This window comes from Balaenoptera musculus, chromosome 3 (genome assembly GCF_009873245.2).
Source record: "Balaenoptera musculus isolate JJ_BM4_2016_0621 chromosome 3, mBalMus1.pri.v3, whole genome shotgun sequence".
In the NCBI taxonomy this organism is placed as follows: domain Eukaryota; kingdom Metazoa; phylum Chordata; class Mammalia; order Artiodactyla; family Balaenopteridae; genus Balaenoptera; species Balaenoptera musculus.
The window spans coordinates 59,413,820-59,438,797 of record NC_045787.1 but is presented as its reverse complement, the minus strand read 5'-3'; the positions used below and the strand labels follow the sequence as shown (position 1 = coordinate 59,438,797).

The window sequence follows — 24,978 nt, the reverse complement described above, 5'->3', positions numbered from 1 at the left end:
GCTCCGCAACAAGAGAAGCCACTGCAATGAGAAGCCCACACATCACAATGAAGAGTAGCCTGCGCTCACCGCGACTAGAGAAAGCCCATGCACAGCAATGAAGACCCAATGCAACCAAAAATAAATAAATAAAAATAAATTTCAAAAAAATTAAAATAAAAATTTTTTACTCCCTAAATCTGAATGAAATATATGATTCTAAAGAAGGAAATAATTTGTAATTGTCTTGGGGACATAATAATTTGTGCTTAAAGTTATTGGCTATGCACATAGCACAGGGAGATCAGCTCGGTGCTTTGTGACCACCTAGAGGGGTGGGATGGAGGGGGTGGGAGGGAGACTCGAGAGGGAGGGGATATGGGGATATGTGTGTGCATATGGCTGATTTGCTTTGTCATACAGCAGAAACTAATCCAACAATGTAAAGCAATTATACTCCAATAAAGATGTTTTAAAAAAAAGCTATTGGCTATGTTTTAGGGCAGCAGCAGGATGTGGGAGACAAAGATGTGTATCACAAGATTTCAGGTTTGATTTAGAATTCTTTTTGCATGATAAGCAAAGAAAGGTATAAAGGCACATTCTGTCAGTTTAAAGACATGAGATGCTGGAACAACTGGATATCTATATGGAAAAAAACAAACAAAACTAACTTGATCCCTACCTCACACCACACACAAAAATTAATTTGAGATGGATCACAGACATAGACATGAAAGCTAAAACCCTAAAGCATATAGAAGAAAACATGGGAAAATATTCTTGCGACCTTGGGATAGGCAAATATTTCTTAGGTTATAGAAAGCACTAACCATAAGAGAAAAACTGATAAATTGAACTTCTTTAAAATTAAACATTTCTGCTTATCAAAAGATACCATTAAGGGACTTCCCTGGCAGTCCAGTGGTTAAGATTTTGCCTTCCAATGCAGGGAGTGCGGGTTTGATCCCTGGTTGGGAGCTAAGATCCCACATGCCTCATGGCCAAAAAACCAAAACATAAAACAGAAGCAATATTGTAACAAATTCAATAAAGACTTTAAAAATGGTCCACATCAAAAAAATCTTAAAAAAAAAAAAAAATACCATTAAGAAAACGCAAAGACAAGCCACAGAATGGGATAAAGTATTAACTCAGATATCTGACAAACCAATAATACAAAGAAAACAATTCTATTTATAAAACGGTCAAATGACTTGAATAGGCACCTCACAAAGGAAGATCTATGTCACCAGTAAGTGAGCGGGAAGATGCTTGACATCATTCCTCATCAGGAAATGTGAAATAAAACTACAATGAGGTACCACTTCACATCCATTGAAGGACTAAAATTTTTTAAACCTGACAACATTTTTTAAAATTGTAAAGGCAAATTGTAGCATATTTATATAATAGAAAAGTGCTCAGCAATAAAAAGAAAAGCTAAAAAGCTGATTCATGTATCAACACAGATGAATCTAAAAAACATTATGTAGAGGAAAAAAAGCCAGACACAACAAGAGTACATGCTATCAAGTTTAATATAGGCAAAACTATTTTATGGTGATAGAAATCAGAGTACTGTTTGTCTCTAGGGGTGGGGGATTGACCAGGCATGAGGAAGTTTCTTGGAGGGAAGGAAATGTTCTATATTTTGATTGGGATGGCAGTTACATGGTGTATATGTTTCTCAAAACTCATCAAATTGTACAGTTAAGATCTGTATGTTTTATCATATATAAGTTGTTCCTCAATTTTAAAAGTATTAGGGAATAAAAATCATGGAGAAAAAATGTGTAATATCTTTTAAATTTTGTTGAGAGATATCTACAAACCTTTGTTCCCAGAGGAAGGCTGTTGTGGTGTGACTGTGAGATCTAAGGTAGAATGAGAGAAAATTAGAAAGAGGAAATGGGAGATTAGAGGAAACAAAATAGGAATGAAAAGAAGAAAGAGGAAAAACACAGGGAGGGAAGAGGTCATGCTTTGCTCCCCCTTAGTCTTCATCCTAGAACTATCTTCTGGGGTAGCACCAACTTTTTTGAATTGTAAAATATGTAATGCATAGAGAAGCATGTATAAAATGTGCATAGAGAGCCTAAATAAGAAGAATAAAATGTATTACCACCCATATTGCTACCACTTGGTTTAAGAAATTAAAACTACGAGGATTCTACCCCAGTTGCAGCCCCTTCCTCCCAATCACAGGGAGCAAGAGTATTCATTCCCTTACTTCTCTTTTGGTGATATCACCTACATATGTAAGCCTAAGTGATACACTGTTTAATTTTGAAATTTTGAGGAGCAAGCATAAATGTAGCCTGTAAAGAAGCCTTTTCCAATCTCTTATCTGGAAGGGTAGGAATCTGGTTGCTGGTGTTCTGGAGCCAAGTGAAAAGACCTGGAAGGGCTCTGCATTCAGAATTTGGTGAGTATAAGATCTCTTCTTGTTCTGTTTTTCGTATGGTGCTCAGACTTCCACCTGGTGTCCATAGTACAGAGACCCTCTCCAGATTATAAATGTCCAAACTTCTGTGAGGGTGATGGATAACAGGCTCTAGGGCTGAGGAATGACAAATGATGAGAAACTGTATTTGGAGATTCAGCAGCCTCTCAAATGGCTTTTCCCAGTGCTCCTTACTTGGTGCTCTCACCACCCATCCCCTCTACACTCAGTCTCAGCAGCAATCCCTGGGAGGATTTTGAGGCATAAAGCAGGTTGGTCCATAGCTTTCCCCACTGCTTGCTTTGAGATTAGGACTTCTCTAGCCAATCAAACCAGTTACCGTACTTATATCTGCCTTCCAGCTTCCAAAGTGTGTGTGTTTTATAGGAAACTTAATGGAGTTTTGGGAGACAGTGAAATTGGATGCTAAGTTCAATCTTCCATCCTCACCTCCCAATTATAAAAAAAATATTAATTTTTTTTCTGTACTACACACAAAATATATGTTCATGGTAAAAAAAATGTTTTAGTATAGATAAATAAAAAGGAAAACCCATAAATCACCCTGAATCCTACCATGTAGATATAACTATGATTAACATTTTGGTATTTATATTTCCAGAGAGATGTATACATAATTTTCCTTATAAAAAATAAAATTATAGCGCATATACTATTTTACGATATGATCTGCTGATGTCATATCACAAACATGTTTTTATGTTATTAAATATACTTTTCCCATATCATTTGAATGGTTGTATACATTCAACTGGCATGATATTTTACTTAACCAATACCCTATTGGTGAACATTTCTATTATTTCCAATAATTTACTACTGTAATCAAACCAATGCATAATCTTAATCCCTTATTTTGATTCTCTAGACTTAAAGACTTAAATGGATCCTCACCATGGATTCTCAAAGGTGACATCTCTTTAAGTCTGGGATCAAGGATAAATCAACAGACCAAGGAGAAGGTAGTACCATTTATAGTACTGGAGGAAAGATAAATCAATTGCATTTCATGAACACTCTGATGCCTCCTACAATACTCACTCACTGCCTTCTTTTCAACTTAGAAGAGAGTTTGAAAGAAAAGGAGTAGAAGCATGAGGCCAGACTAAGCCAAGTGGTTGTTTTATTTCTGAGACTGGGGTGGTGGATTTCAGGTTGTTACACATGGCAGCTCACAGCACATTATTCCTGTCTGTAAAGACCTCTGGGTATTCTGAGAGCAAGAAAGGTCAAATTAATCTCAATGACGTGTCAAATTAGTAATCATATTAATTCCATATTGTCACCTGCTCTTTGGCAGGTTTGATAAGCCACATGTTAAATTGATTATGCAAATTATCTCAGGTAAATTAAAACATCTGTTCCACACATCACCAGATTTCAAGGTGAAATTCTTTCTGAAGGTGAGTTTTCAGTCCCACACTAAACATGATGTCTCTTTTGGCTACATTATGCTTTGGTTTGCTAGCCTCTCAACTCATCATTGGTATCTTCCTTTTCTTATGCCACACATCAGGATGCTACATTTTCACAGCACTGATGATAAGCTGGTTTGTTTTTCATACATAATACACGTTGACATGATCCATAAAAATGGGAATAAAAAATATGGCATAACTACAAGAGATTTATCTTTTTCCTTCATGAAAGGATAAGTCATAAGGCCACAAAACAGATATGGGTGGACACAATGGAAATCACTCCAGGAGACCCCACAGAATATGTAGGCTTTGAGAACTCTGAGAGTCTTGTTTACTTATTTCTCCCTTTTAGTGAGATGACCTAGCCTTGAGTTCATTATTATGGCTTCTTTTTCTCCGCCATCATCGTTTCTCAGTTCTATTTTCAATAAGGAAGAATGAAGGAATTCTCAAACTTTAGTTTTACATAAGAATCAACTCAGGAGCTTATACAAAATACAAAGATTATCATTTTGTAGGACTCGGGGTGGGGGTGTGGCCAGAAAGCTACATTTTTTAAGTGTGCAAGGTGATTCCGATGTAGTGGTCTGTGGTCTGCATTTGGAGAAACACCTGTGTCAAAGATGGTTAAGAGCGTGGATCTCAGAGTGTGACATCGGATTTGAATTCTTCCTCTGCCACCTATTCCCCCTATGGCCCTGGGCAAGTTATTTAATATAAGTCTCTGTTCCCCAGTCTATAAAATGGGGATACTGATTAGCACGTTGTACACCTTACATTTACACTGCTATGTTGATGATATCTCAATAAAAATAATAATAAATAATAAAATTAAATTAAAAATTAAATAGGAATACTACAACGTGGATGAAACTTGAAAACACTATGCTAAGTGAAATAAACCAGACACAAAAAGACAAGTACTATATGATTCCACTTATATGAGGTTCCTAGAATAGGGAAATGATAGAGACAGAAAGTAGAATGGTGGTTGCCAGGGGCTGGGGGGATGGGGAGGGAGGAGTTTTTGTTTCATGAGTTCAGAGTTTCAGGTTGGGAAGATGAACAAGTTCTGCAAATGGTTGGTGGGGATGGTGGCACAACAATGTGAATGTATGTAATATACTAAACTGTACACTTAAAAATGAAAAACTTCACATTATGTATATCTTACCACAATGAAAAGAAAGTTGTGGCCATAAGAGAATGAGAATAAATAAATTGACGAGTTGTATTATTAAAAAACGGGGCGAATCGTTCCTGCTCCCTAAGGTTGTCGTGAATCTCGAGTGAGATAATGTTATGAACAGTGCTTACTTAATACAGGGCCTGGCATGTAGCAAAAGCTCAGCAGAGGGCGGTACCACCTGAGTGCTCCTTCCCATACACGGCAACAGGTCACACAGTGGGCTGAGCGGGGTGGGAGGTGGGGTCGTTATATATCAAGGCTTATCAGGTACCGCCCAGGCTTGATCAGATCAGCGATGTCTCTGTTCTCTGGGGTGCGTTCAAACCGTCCAGGGGCCACCCCCACCTGCCCCAGTTCTACAACTGCTTCTGGAAGAGGCTGTCTCACACCCTGTAGGGGTCTCCCTGCTCTTTGCCAAAGGAAACACAGCACCAGAACCACATTCTCCTCCAAGCAGTCCCTGGGGGAGGTGAGAATGCTACCCAGCAACGTATCGGAGAATAGGAGAGGGGAAGCCTCGCCCTGGGAACCCCACTGCCACCCGGCTCCTCGCCTGGCTTCTCTGAGTCATCCCACCAACCGTGCTGGTCTTGAGCTGCTGTTTTGTTTTTTTTTAAATAACATTTTTATTGGAGTAAAATTGCTTTACAATGATGTTAGTGTCTGCTTTATAACAAAGTGAGTCAGTTATACATATACATATATCCCCATATCTCCTCCCCCTTTCGTCTTCCTCCCACCCTCCCTATCCCACCCTTCTAGCTGGTCACAAAGCACCAAGCTGATCTCCCTGTGCTATGCGGCTGCTTCCCACTAGCTATCTATTTTATATTTGGTAGTGAGTGTATATACGTCCATGCCACTCTCTCACTTTGTCCCAGCTTACCCTTCCCCCTCCCCGGGTCCTCAAGTCCATTTTCTAGTAGGTCTGTCTTTATTCCCGTCTTGCCCCTAGGTTCTTCATGACCTTTTTCTTTTTTATTTTAGATTCCATATATATGTGTTAGCATACGGTATGTGTTTTTCTCTTTTTGACTTACTTCACTCTGTACGACAGTCTCTAGGTCCATCCACCTCACTACAAATAACTCAATTTTGTTTCTTTTTATGGCTGAGTAATATTCCATTGTATATACGTGCCACATCTTCTTTATCCATTCATCTGTCGATGGACACTTAGGTTGCTTCCATGTCCTGGCTATTGTAAATAGTGCTGCAGTGAACATTGTGGTACATGGCTCTTTTTGAATTACGGTTTTCTCAGGGTATATGCCCAGTAGTGGGATTGCTCTCACTTCACCTCTCTGTTCTGAGGCCCTCTCTTCCCACCCTCCCCTTTGAGTCACCTCACGTCTATACAAAACTTAGCAAATTGTCGGTTTTTTACAAAATACATGCTTAGACTTTCTTTTAAAGTAAACTCCCACAGTTGCAAACAGCAAGAACTAAGATTGTTACACAAAATTAAATTTAAAGACAAAAGTGCCTCTTTGTTTTCCCTTGGATTTATTTTAACATTGATGAAGCAAATATAATTTTGATTTCTAATTAGTTTTAGCTCCCCCTGATAATAGCCATTTTGTTTAAGTTTTAAATGTTACAAAAAATAATTAAAGGCTTTTCTTTTCCTGTTTTTTTATTTTAATCTTTCTTCACAAACCCTACTGGCAAAAAATAAGTCTAGTTTCATTTAATTTTTATTTTTAAAACGTTGATGAATAAATAAATAACTTTTCTTTGAAACAGGTAATGATGAAGTCATTCTTCTGTGGGATGTGGATGAGTGGGCAGCCCAGTAGGCTCAGTTTTCCTAACTTTACGTTTTCCATTTCGTAAGCGGTTTTCACTTCTGTCCTGTCACTATAAGTGCACAAAATCTCATGTTGTTGAAAGCCTAGGGGAAAGCTCAGAAAAACATTTATTTTCCAACTGAACAAAAATTATATCACTTAGGTTGTGCCTATAGGATATCAAAACAACTAGTCAGTCTTGCACAAAAACCAAACCACCAACAACGCCAAATCTCATATCAATTTGGTGGGGAGAAAAACAAGAGTTAACATTAAATGCTTGAATTTACAACCTATTGTTTTGAAATACACAGATGCAACACAAGTGACCTTTGAAAAACAATTGAAATTGTGAAAAGATATATTGGGAGGATTTGGGGTATAAATTTTATATATACACAAATAATAAACAGGTTATTTTAGAAAAGTAAACACTACAGATAAATGAAAAAAGATCAAATAACTTACAATTTCACCTTCCAGGATTAACTACTGTTGTAGACTCTACTCCTATTCTATTCCTTTGTATCTGTCTCCATAGATATGTGTGAATGTGAGTGTGTACATACTGGCATCAAATTTTACCCTACACTACAAGTTAGGTGTACAAAAGAAAAAGGAGGAAAAGAAACATTCTTTCTTCCCTATAAGTGATCTCATCTCATTCTCAAGACTTGCCTCTGGGAACTAGGCTCCCACAGTCAGTGGCCTCTTAATTGTAACCCCAGTGTTCTCAGATTCCCTACCCATCTGGTCCTTTTTACAGCACTTCTCCAATCCCTGCCAAGGCTCATTAGGAGGCAGGTAGTGAGGACATCTCCTATTATGGACTGAATACGTTCCTTCCAAATTTATATGTTGAAGCCCTAACCCCCACTGGGTTGGTATTGGGAGGTGGGGCCTTTGGGAGATAATTAGGTTTAGATGAGGTCATGAGGATGGGGCCCCCATGACGGGATTAGTGTTCTTATAAGAAGAGGAAGAGAGACCAGAATTCTCTCTCTCTCCCAGGCATGTAAGGACACAGTCAGAAGACGGATGTCTAGGAACCAGGAAGTAGGCCCACATGGGGAACCCAATCTGCTGTCACCTTGATCTTGGACTTCCATCCTCCAGAACTGTGAGAAATAAATGTCTGTTGTTTAAGCCACCCAGTCTGTGGTATTTTGTCATAGCAGCCTGAGCTGACTAAGACAACTCCAGTTTCTACCTGTGCAACTCAGGGAAATTTATTCACATCCCTGTGCCTGGGGATAATCTGTGAAGTAGTGATAATCCTTACTAATTTTTGAGTTGTTGAGAGGATTAACTGAGATCATATGCCAGAAGCTTTATATCTCTACCAGGTATAAAATAGAATTCAACAAACTTTACTTCCTGCCTCCACTTTTTTTCTGCCTGGAGAAATAGACTCAGTGTAGTTACAGACTGTGTGTTCCCTCTCTCAGGAGTTAATTGAATTGCCAAGGAGAGGCTCAGCACTTAACCATAAAGAGAACGAATCACTTTGTCTGACTTTAAGGTATCAATGTGTGTTTGGAGGGCTTTTCAAGTCCCCCACAAATCACTCTTCAAGAAATGCCATTGTCCCTGCAAGAAGCAAAAGTACTGGGTAAACTAGAGGTTTGATGGGCTCTATTACCTTACTCTTTATTTACAATTAGCAAGCTCATAGGTTTCAAATCCACATGTTTTAAAACTCTGACTTCAGAACAGTCTCTCGACTCCACCTCAAAACAAATGCCATATATCTATACGCAAAAATACGTTAACATCAATTGAGTTTTATAAGTTTGGGGATTCTTTTATGACTATTTAGGATAAATGCAGAAACCATAGGTTTAAACAACAACAACAAAAAGGAATGAACGTCTCTACCTTAAATTAACATCTTAGGCAGAAAACACATTAATAGACCTCAGTCTACAACAGTTTCTCTATCACAGATTACAAATAATCATTGAGTGGACCCAAAGGGGTCCCTTCAAGGTTAGATCAGACTTTCTTTGCTTTTTTGCAAAGTGTGCAGACCTGTTCAGCATTCCCCTGGCTCCCCAACTTCAGGCAAGGAAGTTCTTCACCCCATCCTAACTCTTCTGGACTTCTCCCGAATTAACTGAGGTGTCAATTTCCACAAAAAGTCTGCCAGGCTGTATTTTAAAAGTATCTTCCCCAGTAGACTCCTCAACTATCTCCCAGATGGGTAATATGCCAGGAAATTGCAGGACCACAAACACCTTTTCCCTGGATCCCCCGTTTACCTGAAGTAATGGTCAATTGCTCAAAAATATCAGCGGTGAGTCAGACCCAGCGATCAATAGATCAATAGAACAGAGCCCGAGGTATTACACAGAATGATGACCTAAAGGTAAAGTTTAAGTAGCCCCAGGTGACATGCTAATCAGGCATTTTCAGAGCCTTCAGAGCCAGGTGATGGTATCTTTACTAGGGTGTCAGGAGCTCAGTAAAGAGCTTCCTGGTGCAGAACGAACAGGACAGTTGATCCAAATTGCCTCCTGCCCTAAACAACCAAATCTTCAACTCTATGGCCCTGAGGCCCACACTGCAAGATTTGTGCCTACTCACCATGGAAATTCAGTTAGATTGGGTTTTGATGTGCTTCACAGCTGAGTTCAGTCCTGGCTCTGCTGTACCCAGAGGCCCTCGGGTGTGTCACTTGTGTGGACCTCAGTTTCCTCCTTGATTAAATGCGGATTTGCACTAGTCAGGTCCCCAGATGTGCCCAAGCTCAAGACCCAGCAGAGAGTTTGTTCAACAGAGAGATCCCAGCCAGTGCTGGAAGAGTCCAGGCTGGGCCTCACAGATGACTCCGCTCTGCCCAGAGTTTAGGAAACACTGGATTTGGAGCTCGCTGGGTCTTATCCAGCTCTCAGATTTCTGATTTAAAAACATAAACCTACTCTGGGTAGTAGAACGATGTCTTTACCACAAATGCCTTGCCATGTTATAGGAAAAGCAGGCCAGCAGCGGGTACCAGGAGCATCTTAGGATGCTGACGCCCAAGATGGTTTTATTACCATTTGCTTCTTCACGTAAAGGTTGACACGTGTCTCCTTTCCTTTCATCTGTTCCTGATAGCTCTCATTAATCATTAATCGCACGTCCTTCCTTCAGCAGGGTGGGGAATTAGTAATGAGGTTTCCAGGTGAGGTGGGCTCACACACACACACACACACACACACACACACACACACACACACACACACACACACACACGTCAAAGCCTCACTTGTGAATTTTCTTCAGCAAAGAAAAGCACAACATGCACCTTGCTTCTCTCTGCCATGTAAAAGTCTGGGATAGATACATAACTCAAAGCCAACCTTTTTCTATGTGTTGGGAGCATTGTTCAGCCAGAAGCTTTCATTCCACATCTGACCCCCCGTAATTTTCTCTCTGCAACATCCATCAACAAGGTTGATAGTAAGTTCCTCCTACGGTGGCTCAGACTCTAACAGTGAAGTAAACACAAGAGCCAGCCAAATAGTCAACTTCCAACCCAGTAAGTGATGCTGGGAGTTTGCAGAGGGTTACAGAGCTCCATCTGGATTTGAAAAGAGCCCTTGTTTGCAGCGCAGCCCGAGCTGCTTCCACCTGCAAATCATCTTCTATCATTTTGATGGGGAAGTGGAAGCTGTGTGTGGCTTTGACAGTTCGCTACTATCTGCAGCGTAATTTGGAAAGAAAGCAGAGGCTCTAAGTAGCTTCCCCCTCCTGGCTCACCCTTCCCCCATAAAGCCTCTGTTATTACTGTGTAAAATGTGTTAGGAGGGACAAAGGATTCTCTCTCCCACCCTGAAGATGCATTATCTCATTTTCAAAATGGGCTCAGAAGGCACAAGCACAACAACACCTACATTTAATTCTGCCAAGTAAAAGATTACTCGGGAAACAAGTTCTAAAATTTCAGGCATCTTTTTGCCGCTTGTATGTCCACCTTCTCTGCACAGGGAGATTATTGATGACCCAGTGATAGTCCTCGTTTCCTTTGCAGTTGAAGGGCCAAAAAGCTATCATTTATAGAGGTCCCTATTGTGTAAAAATGACAGTGGATTAGACCCTTTGTTTCGAAACAGAGGAGGCAGTTCTGACTCATGGTGCTTCTAAAGGATATTTGAAACCAGTATAGATGGTGAGAGCATGGGAGGTGTTCTTCAATCCAGTTTCCATGGGTCTTTGAACATCTGTGTAATGTCAGCACTCCCTCTGGCCCCCATGTCCTCAGAGCAGAGAGGGCAGGGGTGTCGGATGGGAAACACACACACACACACACACACACACACACACAAACAGGCTTGGAGTCAGCCTGACCTCAGCTTGAACCCTGGCTTTGCCGTGTATCAGCTATTTGATCCTGAGAAATTTGCTTTACCATTTTGAGCCTCAGTTTCCTCACCTGTAAAGTGGGGATACTAAATCTTACTTTATAAGCTTGTTGAGAAGCTTACCACCACTTGGGTAAGTCAAGGGGATAAGGCCTGACCTGAATGAAGGTTAGTCCTCAACTCCAAATTTGCCCCTTTCTATGCCTGTCATTTCACATGTTGAAACTCAAATCCTTGTCTCATGTCTTCTTTCTCCAAAATGCTCTTTGGATTTTCTTTCATAGTTTTCCAGCAGTTTTCTTCAAGAACCTAAGCCACCATTGGGATGGTCATTAGCTTCCCGAGCCTTTGAGGTGAATGATTTTGCAGGCAGCCCGGTTGTGTCTGAGAGAGGTTGTGGAGGCCTGGTTTGTTACCAGGAAGGATCAAAATGTAAAGGGAATGATGGGGCAGGCTGACCTTTCGAGACTTGGAACTTTTCACCATTCACAGTACATTTAATAAATCATTTTTGAGTATTTACTACATTCCAGACAGTAAACAAGGCCTACAAGGTCTGCTCTCCTGGGGCTCATGAGCTGGTAAGGAGAGACCCTTGTAGTCAATTTGGGCTATAACAAGTACCATAGGCTGGGGGCCTACACAGCCGATGTTTATTTCTCACAGTTCTGGAGGCTGGAAGTCTGAGGTTAGGGTGCCAGCATGGCTGGGTTCTGGTGAGGGCCTTCTTTCTGGTTTACAGACATCTACCTTGCTGTGTCCTCAGACAGCACAGAGAAAGAGATCATCTCTCTCCTGTTTATTCTTACAAGGGCACTAATCCCATTCATGAGGGCTCCACCCTCATGACCTAATTACCTCCCAAAGACCCCATCTCCAAACACCATCACATGGTATGAGAGTAGGGCTTCAACATACGAATTTTGAGAGGACACAAACATTTAATCCATAGCAGACACTTAATGATCAAACCCATAAACCAGATAATTTCAAATACTAGAAGTTCAATGAAAATAAAACAAGAAAAAAGAACCAAGAATGATTGGGGGAGGGGTCCTTTAGATAAGAGATCAGAACGGCCCTCCTGAGGAGGCAACATCTGAACAGAGATGAGAAAGGTGAGAAGGAGCCAACTCCATGAGGACCTGGGGCTGAGGGAGAGCACAGTTTGGCACCCTTGATTTCACACTTGAACTCCAGAAAGGGGCCAGTGGGCTGAAGCTTTGGAGAACACGGTGTGAGTTGAGGGTGGAGAGGTAGGTAGAATGCCAAATCCCAAGTGCTTTGTAGGCCAGGGCGAGGAGCTTGGGTTTTAGAATACATCTCACCCAGAACTTCAGAAAAGACCTGAGGGATTCAAACTCCACTGAAAAAAGGACACGTAATTGCACATTTCATTTCTTGTGGGTCAGCATCTTTGCTTTGGGTCCTATTGTCTTGCTCTTACTACTATTAGTGTAAGAAGGAAGCAGCAGAAGTCTTAAAGCCATACACTCCTAAGAGAATCACAAACAGACTGAATGAGGTGGTTGTCCCAGCCACTAAGTGGTAAAGATACTGTCTTAACTCACAGACAACGAAATCAATAATAAAACATTCAGAGGAACAACAACAGGAAATTAAAGACAGAAGATGGGAGAGAGAAAACCTAATCCTTGTATTTACTATGAAAATTTATAAGGAAAAGCACAAACCAGATAGCTTTGCATCTCTTCAGGGGGAATCTTTTCCTTTATATTTTGAAAAGCTTACTCTACTGCCTTGATGTGAAGAGAATGTCAGTCTGGTTTCGTCAGCCTGCTCTCTCTCCAGCCCCCTCATCCAGCCCCTCTCTGCTTTCTCATCTTTCTCTTGTCCTAGGACCTACTTTGTCCTTTCTCCATCTCTGGCATTTAGCCTGTTCCTCAAATTCGGGTGTTAAGCTTTCTGCTTAGTTTTCTCTGGCATCTCTCTCCCCAGCTCCAGAGCCCCTGACCAGATCATACAAATAAACTTATCTATGAAACAGAAACAGACTCACAGACATAGAGAACAGACTTGTGGCTGCCAAGGAGTGGGTGGAGTGGGGGAGGGATAGATTGGTAGTTTGGGATTAGCAGATGCAAACTATTATATATAGAATGGATAAACAACAAGGTCCTACTGTATAGCGCAGGGAACTATATTCAATACCCTGTGATTAAACCACAATGGAAAAGGATATGAAAAAGAATGTATATATATGTATAACTGAATCACTTTGCTGTACAGTAGAAATTAATACAACATTGTAAATCAACTATACTTCAATAAATTTTTAAAAATACTGTTGTGTACTTGAAACATTGTAAATCAACTATAATAAAAAATAATAAAAAATATATTCAATTCTGTAAAAGGCAGCTGTTGAAAATAAATTCAGGGACCTACCTGGCAGTCCAGTGGTTAAGACTCTGCACTTCCAGTGCAGAGTTTGATCCCTGTTCGGGGAACTGAGATCCCACATGACATGAAGCATGGCCAAAAAAATTTAATAAAATAAAATAAAATTCTTGGACAGAAAAATACCTATTGCTAAAAAATGCTAACCATCATCTCAGCCTTCAGCAAATCATAATCTTTTTGCTGGTGGAGGATCTTGCCTTGATGTTGGTGGCTGATGACTGATCAGGGTGGCGACTGCTGAAGGTTGGGGTGGCTGTAGCCATTTCTTAAATAAGACAGCCATGAAGTTTGCCACATAGCTTGATGGACTCCTCCTTTCACTAACGATTTCTCTGTAGCATGCGATGCTGTTTGATAGCATTTTACCCGCAGCAGAACTTCTTTCAACACTGGAGTCAGTCCTCTCAAACCCTGAAGCTGCTTTATCAACTAAGTTTATGTTTTATTCTAAATCCTTTATTGTCATTTCAACAATCTTCACAGCATCTTCACCAGGAGTAGATTCCATCTCAAGAAACCACTTTCTTTGCTCATCCATAAGAAGCAACTCTTCATCTCTTAAAATTTTCTCATGAGAATGCAGCAACTCAGTCACATCTTCAGGCTCCACATCTAATTCTAGTTCTCTTGCTATTTCCACAATATCTGCAGTGACTTCCTCTACTGAAGTCTTGAACCTCTCAAAGGCATCCATGAGGGTTTGAATCAACTTCTTCCAACTCCTATTAATGTTGATATTTTGACCTCTTCCCATGAATCATGAATGGTCATAGTGGCATCTAGAATAGTGAATCCTTTCCAGAAGGTTTTCAATGGACTTTATCCAGATCCATCAGAGGAATCACTGTCTATGGTAGCTATAGCCTTATGACATGTATTTCTTAAATAATAAGACTTAAAGGTCAAAATTACTCTTTGGCTGCAGAATGGATGTTGTGTTAGCAGGCATGAAAACAACATGAATCTCATTGTACATCTTCATCAGAGCTGTTGGGTGACCAGGTGCATTGTCAGTTAACAGTAATATTTTGAAAGTAATCTTTTTTCTGAGCAGCAGATCTCAACAATGGTCTTAAAATATCAGTAAACCATGTTGTAAGCAGATGTGCAGTCATTCAGGCATAGTTCCATTTCTAGAGAACAGGCAGAATAGATTCAGCCTAACTCTTAAGGGTCCTAGGATTTTCAAAATAGTAAATGAGCATTGGCTTCAATTTAACATCACGAGCTATCTTAGCCCCAAACAAGAGAGTCAGCCTATCCTTTGAAGCTTTAAAGCCAGGCATTGACTTCTCTCTAGCTATGAAAGCCCTAATGGCATCTTCTTCAGTAGAAGGTTATTTTGTCTACATTGAAAATCTGTTATGTAGCATAGCCACCTTCATTAATGATGTTAGCTAGATCTTTTGGATAACATGCTGCAGCTTCTACAACACTTGCTGCTTCACCTTGAGCTGTGTTATAGAGACAGCTTATTTCCTTAAACCTCATGAACCAACCTCTGCTAGCTTCAAACTTTTCTTCTGCAGCTTTCTCACCTCTCTCAGCCTTCATAGAATCAAAGAGATTTAGGGCCTTGCTCTGAATTAGGCTTTGGCTTAAGGAAATATTGTTTCCTTAAGGCTGGTTTGATCTTCTATCCAGACCACTAAAACTTTCTCCATATCAGCAATAAGGATGTTTCACTTTCTTTTCATCTGTGTGTTCACTGGAGTAGCATTTTTAACTTCCATCAAGAATTTATCCTTTGCATTCACAACTTGGCTAACTGTTTGGTGCAGGAGGCCTAACTTTTGGCATATCTCAGCTTTCGACAAGGCTTTCTCACTAAGCTTAGCGTTTCTAGCTTTTGATTTAGAGTGAGAGATGTATGACTCTTCCTTTTACTTGAACACTTAAGGCCATTGTAGGGTTATTAATTGGTCTAATTTCAATATTGTTGTGTCTCAGGGAACAAGGAGGCCCAAGGAGAGGGAGAGGGACAGGGGAACGGCCAGTTGGTGGAGCAATCAGCACACACACAACATTTATTAAGTTCACCATCTTATATAGGCATAGTTTGTGGTGCTTCAAAGTAATTACAATAGTAACATCAAAGATCACTGATCACAGATCACCATAACAAATATAATAATAATGAGAGAGTTTGAAATATTGCGAGAATTACCAAAATGTGACAAAGGGACACGAAATGAGCAAATTCTGTTGGAAAAATGGTCCTGCTGATAGACTTGCTCCATGCAGTTGCCACAAACCTTCAATTTGTCAAAAACACAATATCTTTGAAGCACAATAAAGTGCAATAAAGAAGGTATGTATGTAAATATATATTTATATGTGTGGGTTTTTTTTAATTATTAGCACCTTTAATTATTATTTATTTATTTATTTATTTATTTGGCTGTGTTGGGTCTTCGTTTCTGTGTGAGGGCTTCCTCTAGCTGCGGCAAGCGGGGGCCACTCTTCATCGCGGTGCGCGGGCCTCTCACTATCGTGGCCTCTCTTGTTGCGGAGCACAGGCTCCAGACGTGCAGGCTCCGTAGCTGTGGCTCACGGGCCTAGTTGCTCCACGGCATGTGGGATCTTCCCAGACCAGGGCTCGAACCCGTGTCCCCTGCATTAGCAGGCAGATTCTCAACCACTGCGCCACCAGGGAAGCCCATATATGTGTATTTTATATATAATTAAACTTTTTATTTTGAGATAATTACAGATTTATACAAATTGTGAGAAATTGATTTGATGCTTCTCTTTTCTAATGTAAGGGTTTAGTGCTATAAATTTCTCTTTCAGGACTTTTTATTTGTGTCCTATAAATTTGATACATTGTACTTTCATTTTCATTCAGTTCAGTGTATATTTTTAATTTTCCTGAAGACCTCCTCTTTGACCCATAGATTATTTAGAAGTATGTTGATTCGTTTCCCAGTGTTTGGAGAGTTTTATGTTATCTTTATGCGATGGATTTCTAGTTTGTTTCCATTGTGCTCAGGGAACCCTTCTCAGGATTTCAATGTGTTTAATTTTTTTTTAATGGCCCAGGATATGGTCTGCCTTCGTATATGTTCCATTGGCACTTGAAAAGAATGTATTGTCTACTCTTTATGAGCAGAGTGTTCTATAAATGTCAATTAGATCCAGTTGGTTGATGGTAGTGTTGATTTCTTCTATATCTTTGCCAGTTTTCTGTCTACTTCTTCTATCAATTTTTGAGAGAGGTGTGTTGAAGTCTTCGACTATAACTGTGAATTTGTCTATTTCTCCTTTTAGTTCTATGAGTGTTTACTTCATAGATTTTGTAATTCTTGTTAGTACATGTATATTTAGGATTGCTACATCTTCATGATAGATTGACTTTTTTATCATTATGTAATTTCTCTCTCCATCTCTGGTAATTTTGTTTGCTCTGAAGTCTACTTTATCTGATATTAACATAGCCAATCTTGCTTTCTTTTATTAATGTTTGTTTGATATAACATTTCTGTCCTCTTACTTCAATCTATCTATAACATTACGTTTGAAATTAGTTTCTTGTAGACAGTATAGTTGGGCTATGTTTTTAATCCATTCTGCTAATCTCTATGTTTTTGTTGTCGCATTTAGACCATTTACATTTAATGTAATTATTGATATTAGGGCTTAAGTTTATCGTTTTATTTTTTGTTTTCTGTTTGTTCACTGTGTTTTTAATTTCTCTGTTTTTTTTCTTCCTATATTTTTTGTGAGTTACTTGAATATTTTTTAGATTCCCATCTTGATTAACCTACAGTTTTTTGAGTATATCTTTTTTTATAGCTTTTTCAGTGATTGCTCTCAGTAGTTTATTCACTGCAAGAGCAAATCTAACTGTGCAGAAATTATTATCCCTACAATAAATATCTAATTTGTAAAATATGACTATCAAAACTTTTAATAATAAAGTTGTGATAATAATAATTACATTTTAAAATAAAAGCTTGAATTTTTTCTTTTATACTGGAAGTTCTCTTTCTATGGTGGTAACATTTAACTTTAGTCTCATCTTTGGCCAAATATTGAATTTAATGGTTGGCCATTTGACAACTCAAATATGTATTCAGCGCACCTCTAAAAGCTGCTATCAAAAAGAATGAGATAAAATAGAATAGCAAAACAATTTTGAAAAAGAAGTATAAAATTATAAGACTCAGACCATCTCATTTCAAGACTTACTATAAAGCAAGTTATCAAGACCATATAGTATTAGGGAAAAGATAAACAATAGAGCAACAGAAGAAAGTCCAGAAATAGACCCATGCATATGTAATCAAAGGCAGTTCAGTGGGAAAAGGACTGTCTTTTCAACAAATATTACTGAAATAATTGAACATCCATGCCAAAAAATAAAAAGGAACTTCAATCCATATCTTCCACCATGTACAAAACTTAACACAAAATGAGTCATAAACCTAAATGTAGAATCTAACATTACAAAAATTTCTTAAAAATAAAAAAGAAGTAAAAGAACAAAATCTTTTTGACCTTTAGTTAAGCCAGGGTTTCTCAGCCTTAGCACTATTTACAGTTTGGATTGGATAATTCTTGTGTGAGGGGCTGTTCTGTGCATTGTAGGATGTTTAGCAGCATCCTTGGTTCCATTAGACACCAGTAGCACCCCCACCCCCAGTCATAACAATCAAAAACGTCTTCAGACATTGCCAAATATTCGGGATAGGTGGGTTGTCTCCCATTTGAAAACCACTGGCTTATGCAAACTCTTCTTTGATACAATATCAAAAGCATGATCCATTAAAAAACAATGATATGGCTTCCCTGGTGGTGCAGTGGTTAAGAATCCGCTTGCCAATGCAGAGGACACAGGTTCGAGCCCTGGTCCGGGAAGATCCAACATGCCACGGAGCAACTAAGCCCGTGCACCACAACTACTGAGCCTGAGCTCTAGAACCTGCGAGCCACAACTACTGAAGCCTGTGCACCTAGAGCCTGTGCTCCACAACAAGAGAAGCCACTGCAATGAGAAGCCCATGCACCACAACAAAGAGTAGCCCCCGCTCGCCACAACTAGAGAAAGCCCTCGCACAGCAACAAAGATCTAATGCAGCCAAAAAAAAAAACAGGGCTTCCCTGGTGGCGCAGTGGTTAGGAGTCTGCCTGCCAACACAGGGGACACGGGTTCGAGCCCTGGTCTGGGAAGATCCCACATGCCGCGGAGCAACTAGGCCCGTGAGCCACAATTACTGAGCCTGCGCGTCTGGAGCCTGTGCTCCGCAGCGGGAGAGGCTGCGATAGTGAGAGGCCCGCGCACCGCGATGAAGAGTGGCCCCCACTCACCGCAACTGGAGAAAGCCCTCGCACAGAAACGAAGACCCAACACAGCCAAAAGTAGATAAATAAATAAATAAATTTATAAAACTGTTAAAAAAACCCCAAAACTTAACATTATCAAAAAAAAAAAACAATGATAAATCTGACTTCTTCAAAATTAAAAATTTCTGCTCTGTGAAAGACAATGTCAAGAGAATGAAAAGGGAGAAAATATTTGCATAACACATATTTGACAAAGGTCTTATATTTACGAAGTATAAAAATGGGTGAAGGTGGTCAAAAGGTAAAAACTTCCAGTTATAAAATAAATAAGCCATAGTGACTATAGTTAATAATATTGTATTGTATTGTATACTTGAAAATTGCTAAGACAATAAACCTTAAAAGTTCTCATCACAAGAAAAAAATTTTGTGTAACTATGTATGGTAATATATGTTAACTAGACTTATTGTGGTGATCATTTTGCAATACATACAAATACCAAATCATTATGCTATACACTTAAAACTAACATAATGTTATATGTAAATTATACCTTAATTTTTTTAATTAAAATTAAAAAAGAACTTTTAAAACTCAAAAACATAGGGGACTTCCCTGGTGGTCCAGTGGTAAAGAATCCGCCTTGCAATGCAGGGGACGTGGGTTCGATCCCTGGTCAGGGAACTAAGATCCCACATGTTGCGGGGCAACTAAGCCCGTGTACCACAACTACAGAGCTTGTGCACCTAAACTAGAGCCTGTGTGCTGCAAACTACAGAGCCCATGTGCTCTGGAACCCGCGTGCCACAACTACAGAGCCCACGCACCCTGGAGCCTGTGTGCCACAACTAGAGAAGAGAAAACACTCATGCCACAATAAAAGATCCCACATGCCTCAACGAAGATCCCGCGTGCCGCAACTAAGACCCAACACAGCCAAAAATAAATAAAATAAATAATAAATAAATCTTTAAAATAAATAAATAAATAAATAAATAAAAACATAAACAACCCAACTTTTTTAATGGGCCAAAGACTTGAACAAATACTTTACCAGAGAAGACATATAGATGGCAAATATACATATAAAAAATGTTCAACATCATTAGTTATTAAGGAAATGCAAATTAAAACCACAGGAGATACCACTTCACACCTATTAGAAAGGTTAAAAATTTAAATCTTGTAATACCATACTACCCAGGAATCCCATGCTTAGGTACAAGCAAAATGAAAATTTATGTCCATAGAAAAACCTGTTCACCAATATTTATAGCAGATTTATTCACAGTCACTCAAAATTGTAAACAATCCAAATATCCTTCAGTTGGTGAATGAATAAACAAATCATGGTAGATTCATACAATGAAATACTGCTCAGCAATAAAAAGAATAAACTATTGGAAACACACAAAATCAGGGATGAATCTCAAACGTATTACACTAAGTGAAAAAAGCCAGACTCAAAGGCTATATACTACATGATTCCATTTATATGACCTGCTGGAAAATGCAATACTTTAGAAACAAAAAAACTGATCAGGAGGAGGTGGGAAGATGGCGGAAGAGTAAGACGCGGAGATCACCTTGCTTCCCACAGATACAGTAGAAATACATCTACACGTGGAACTGCTCCTACAGAACACCCACTGAACGCTGGCAGAAAACGTCAGACCTCCCAAAAGGCAAGAAACTCCCCCTGTACTTGGGTAGGGCAAAAGAAAAAAGAAATAACAGAGACAAAAGAATAGGGACGGCACCTGCACCAGTGGGAGGGAGCTGTGAAGGAGGAAAGATCTCCACGCACTAGGAAGCCCCTTCGTGGGCGGAGACTGCGGGTGGCAGAGGGGGGAAGCTTTGGAGCCACGGAGGAGAGCGCAGCCACAGGGGTGCGGAGGGCAAAGCGGAGAGATTCCCGCACGGAGGATCAGTGCCGACTAGCACTCACCAGCCCGAGAGGCTTGTCTGCTCACCTGCAGGGGCGGGCGGGGCTGGGAGCTGAGGCTCGGGCTTTGGTCGGATCGCAGGGAGAGGACTGGGGTTGGCGGCCTGAACACAGCCTGAAGGGGTTAGTGCACCACAGCTAGCCGGGAGGGAGTCCGGGAAAAAGTCTGCAGCTGCCGAAGAGGCAAGAGACTTTTTCTTCCCTCTTTGTTTCCTGGTGCGCGAGGAGAGGGGATTCAGAGTGCCGCCTAAACGAACTTCAGAGACGGGCGCGAGCCGCGGCTATCAGCGCGGATCCCACAGCAACAGGGGCACAGAGGAAAAAACGGAGAGATTCCGCACGGAGGCTCGGCGCCGAGCAGCGCTCACCAGCCCGAGAGGCTTGTCTGCTCACCTGCAGGGGCGGGCGGGGCTGGGAGCTGAGGCTCAGCTTGGGTCGGATCTCAGGGAGAGGACTGGGGTTGGCGGCGTGAACACAGCCTGAAGGGGTTAGCGCACCACAGCTGGCTGGGAGGGAGACCCGGAAAAAGTCTGCAGCTGCCGAAGAGGCAAGAGACTTTTTCTTGCCTCTTTGTTTCACGGCGCGCAAGGAGAGGGGATTCAGAGCGCCGCCTAAACGAACTCCAGAGACCGGCGCGAGCCGCGGCGATCAGCGTGGACCCCAGAGACGGGTGTGAGACACTGGGGCTGCTGCTGCCGCCTCCAAAAAGCCTGTGTGCGAGCACAGGTCACTCTCAACACCGCCCCTCCCGGGAGCCTGTGCAGTCCGCCACTGCCAGGGTCCCGTGATCCGGGGACAACTTCCCCGGGAGAACGCACTGCGCGCCTCAGGCTGGTGCAACGTCACGCCGGCCTCTGACGCTGCAGGCTCGCCCCGCCTCCTCTGTACCCCTCCCTCCCCGTGGCCTGGGTGAGCCAGAGCCCCCGAAGCAGCTGCTCCTTTAACCCCGTCCTGTCTGGGCGGGGAACAGACGCCCTCAGGCGACCTACACGCAGAGGCGGGTCCAAATCCAAAGCTGATCCCCAGGAGCTGTGCGAACAGAGAAGAGAAGGGGAAATCTCTCCCAGCAGCCTCAGAAGCAGTGGATTAAAACTCCACAAACAACTTGATGTGCCTGCATCTGTTGAATACCTGAATAGACAACGAATCATCCCAAATTCAGGAGGTGGACTTTGGGAGCAGGATATATTAATTTTTCCCCTTTTCCTTTTTTTGTGAGTGTATATGTATATGCTTCTGGGTGAGATTTTGTCTGTATAGCTTTGCTTTATAATAGCTTTATTTTACTTCACTATATTATAGCCTCTTTCTTTCTTTCTTTCTATTTTTTCTCCCTTTTACTCTGAGCCGTGTAGACGAAAGGCTCTTGGTGCTCCAGCCAGGCATCAGGGCCGTACCTCTGAGGTGGAAGAGCCAACTTCAGGACACTGGTCCACAAGAGACCTCCCAGCTCCACGTAATACCAAACGGCAAAAATCTCTCAGAGATCTCCATCTCAACATCAAGACCCAGCATCACTCAATGACCAGCAAGCTACAGTGCTGAACACCCTATGCCAAACAACTAGCAAGACAGGAACACAGCCCCATCCATTAGCAGAGAGGCTGCCTAAAATCATAAGGCCACAGACACCCCAAAATACACCACCAGACGTGGACGTGCCCACCAGAAAGACAAGATCCAGCCTCATCCACCAGAACTCAGGCACTAGTTCCCTCCACCAGGAAGCCTACACAACCCACTGAACCAACCTTAGCCACTGGGGACAGATACCAAAAACAACGGGAACTACGAACCTGCAACCTGTGAAAAGGAGACCCCAAACACAGTAAGATAAGCAAAATGAGATGACAGAAAAACACACAGCAGATGAAGGAGCAGGGTCAAAACACACCAGACTTAACAAATGAAGAAGAAATAGGTAGTCTACCTGAAAAAGAATTCAGAATAATGATAGTAAGGATGATCCAAAATCTGGGAAATAGAATAGACAAAATGCAAGGAACATTTAACAAGGACGTAGAAGAACTAAAGAGGAACCAAGCAATGATGAAAAACACAATAAATGAAATTAAAAATACTCTAGATGGGATCAATAGCAGAATAACTGAGGCAGAAGAAAGGATAAGTGACCTGGAAGATAAAATGGTGGAAATAACTACTGCAGAGCAGGATAAAGAAAAAAGAATGAAAAGAACTGAGGACAGTCTCAGAGACCTCTGGGACAACATTAAACGCACCAACATTCGAATTATAGGGGTCCCAGAAGAAGAGAAAAAGAAAGGGACTGAGAAAATATTTGAAGAGATTATAGTTGAAAACTTCCCCAATGTGGGAAAGGAAATAGTTACTCAAGTCCTGGAAGCACAGAGAGTCCCATACAGGATAAACCCAAGGAGAAACACGCCAAGACACATATTAATCAAACTGTCAAAAATTAAATATAAGGAAAACATATTAAAGGCAGCAAGGGAAAAACAACAAATAACACACAAGGGAATCCCCATAAGGTTAACATCTGATCTTTCAGCAGAAACTCTGCAAGCCAGAAGGGAGTGGCAGGATATACTTAAAGTGATGAAGGAGAAAAACCTACAACCAAGATTACTCTACCCAGCAAGGATCTCATTCAGATGTGATGGAGAAATTAAAACCTTTACAGACAAGCAAAAGCTGAGAGAGTTCAGCACCACCAAACCAGCTTTACAACAAATGCTAAAGGAACTTCTCTAGGCAAAAAACACAAGAGAAGGAAAACACCTACAATAACAAACCCAAAACATTTAAGAAAATGGGAATAGGAACATACATATTGATAATTACCTTGAATGTAAATGGATTAAATGCTCGCACCAAAAGACACAGGCTGGCTGAATGGATACAAAAACAAGACCCATATATATGCTGTCTACAAGAGACCCACTTCAGACCTAGAGACACATACAGACTGAAAGTGAGGGGATGGAAAAAGATATTCCATGCAAATGGAAATCAAAAGAAAGCTGGAGTAGCAATTCTCATATCAGACAGAATAGACTTTAAAATAAAGACTATTACAAGAGACAAAGAAGGACACTATATAATGATCAAGGGATTGATCCAAGAGGAAGGTATAACAATTGTAAATATTTATGCACCCAACATAGGAGCACCTCAATACATAAGGCAAATACTAACAGCCATAAAAGGGGAAATCGACAGCAACACAATCATAGTAGGGGACTTTAACACCCCACTTTCACCAATGGACAGATCATCCAAAATGAAAATAAATAAGGAAACACAAGCTTTAAATGATACATTAAACAAGATGGACTTAATTGATATTTATAGGACATTCCACCCAAAAACAACAGAATACACATTTTTCTCAAGTGCTCATGGAACATTCTCCAGGATAGATCATGTCTTGGGTCACAAATCAAGCCTTGGTAAATTTAAGAAAATTGATATCGTATCAACTATCTTTTCCGACCACAATGCTATGAGACTAGATATCAATTACAGGAAAAGATGTGTAAAAAATACAAACACATGGAGGCTACACAATACACTACTTAATAACGAAGTGATCACTGAAGAAATCAAAGGGGAAATCAAAAAATACCTAGAAACAAATGACAATGGAGATACGACGACCCAAAACCTATGGGACGCAGCAAAAGCAGTGCTAAGAGGGAAGTTTATAGCAATACAAGCCTACCTCAAGAAACAGGAAACATCTCGAATAAACAACCTAACCTTGCACCTAAAGCAATTAGAGAAAGAAGAACAAAAAAACCCCAAAGCCAGCAGAAGGAAAGAAATCATAAAGATTAGGTCAGAAATAAATGAAAAAGAAATGAAGGAAACAATAGCAAAAATCAATGAAACTAAAAGCTGGTTCTTTGAGAAGATAAACAAAATTGATAAACCATTAGCCAGACTCATCAAGAGAAAAAGGGAGAAGACTCAAATCAATAGAATTAGAAATGAAAAAGGAGAAGTAACCACTGACACTGCAGAAAAACAAAAGATCATGAGAGATTACTACAAGCAACTCTATGCCAATAAAATGGACAACCTGGAAGAAATGGACAGATTCTTAGAAATGCACAAACTGCCGAGACTGAACCAGGAAGAAATAGAAA

At 40.6% G+C, this 24,978-nt stretch overlaps 1 protein-coding gene across 1 annotated transcript in view; it reads right to left on the bottom strand.

The window, feature by feature from the left end:
* Positions 1-2,284: 2,284 nt before the first annotated feature.
* LOC118893615 (proteinase-activated receptor 2) overlaps positions 2,285-24,978 on the bottom strand; it is a 75,504-nt gene continuing 52,810 nt past the window's right edge. The window contains exon 4 of the transcript XR_005019510.1: positions 2,285-2,542. The gene's annotated coding sequence lies outside the window, so the exon portion shown is untranslated. The remainder of the gene's footprint in view (positions 2,543-24,978) is intronic.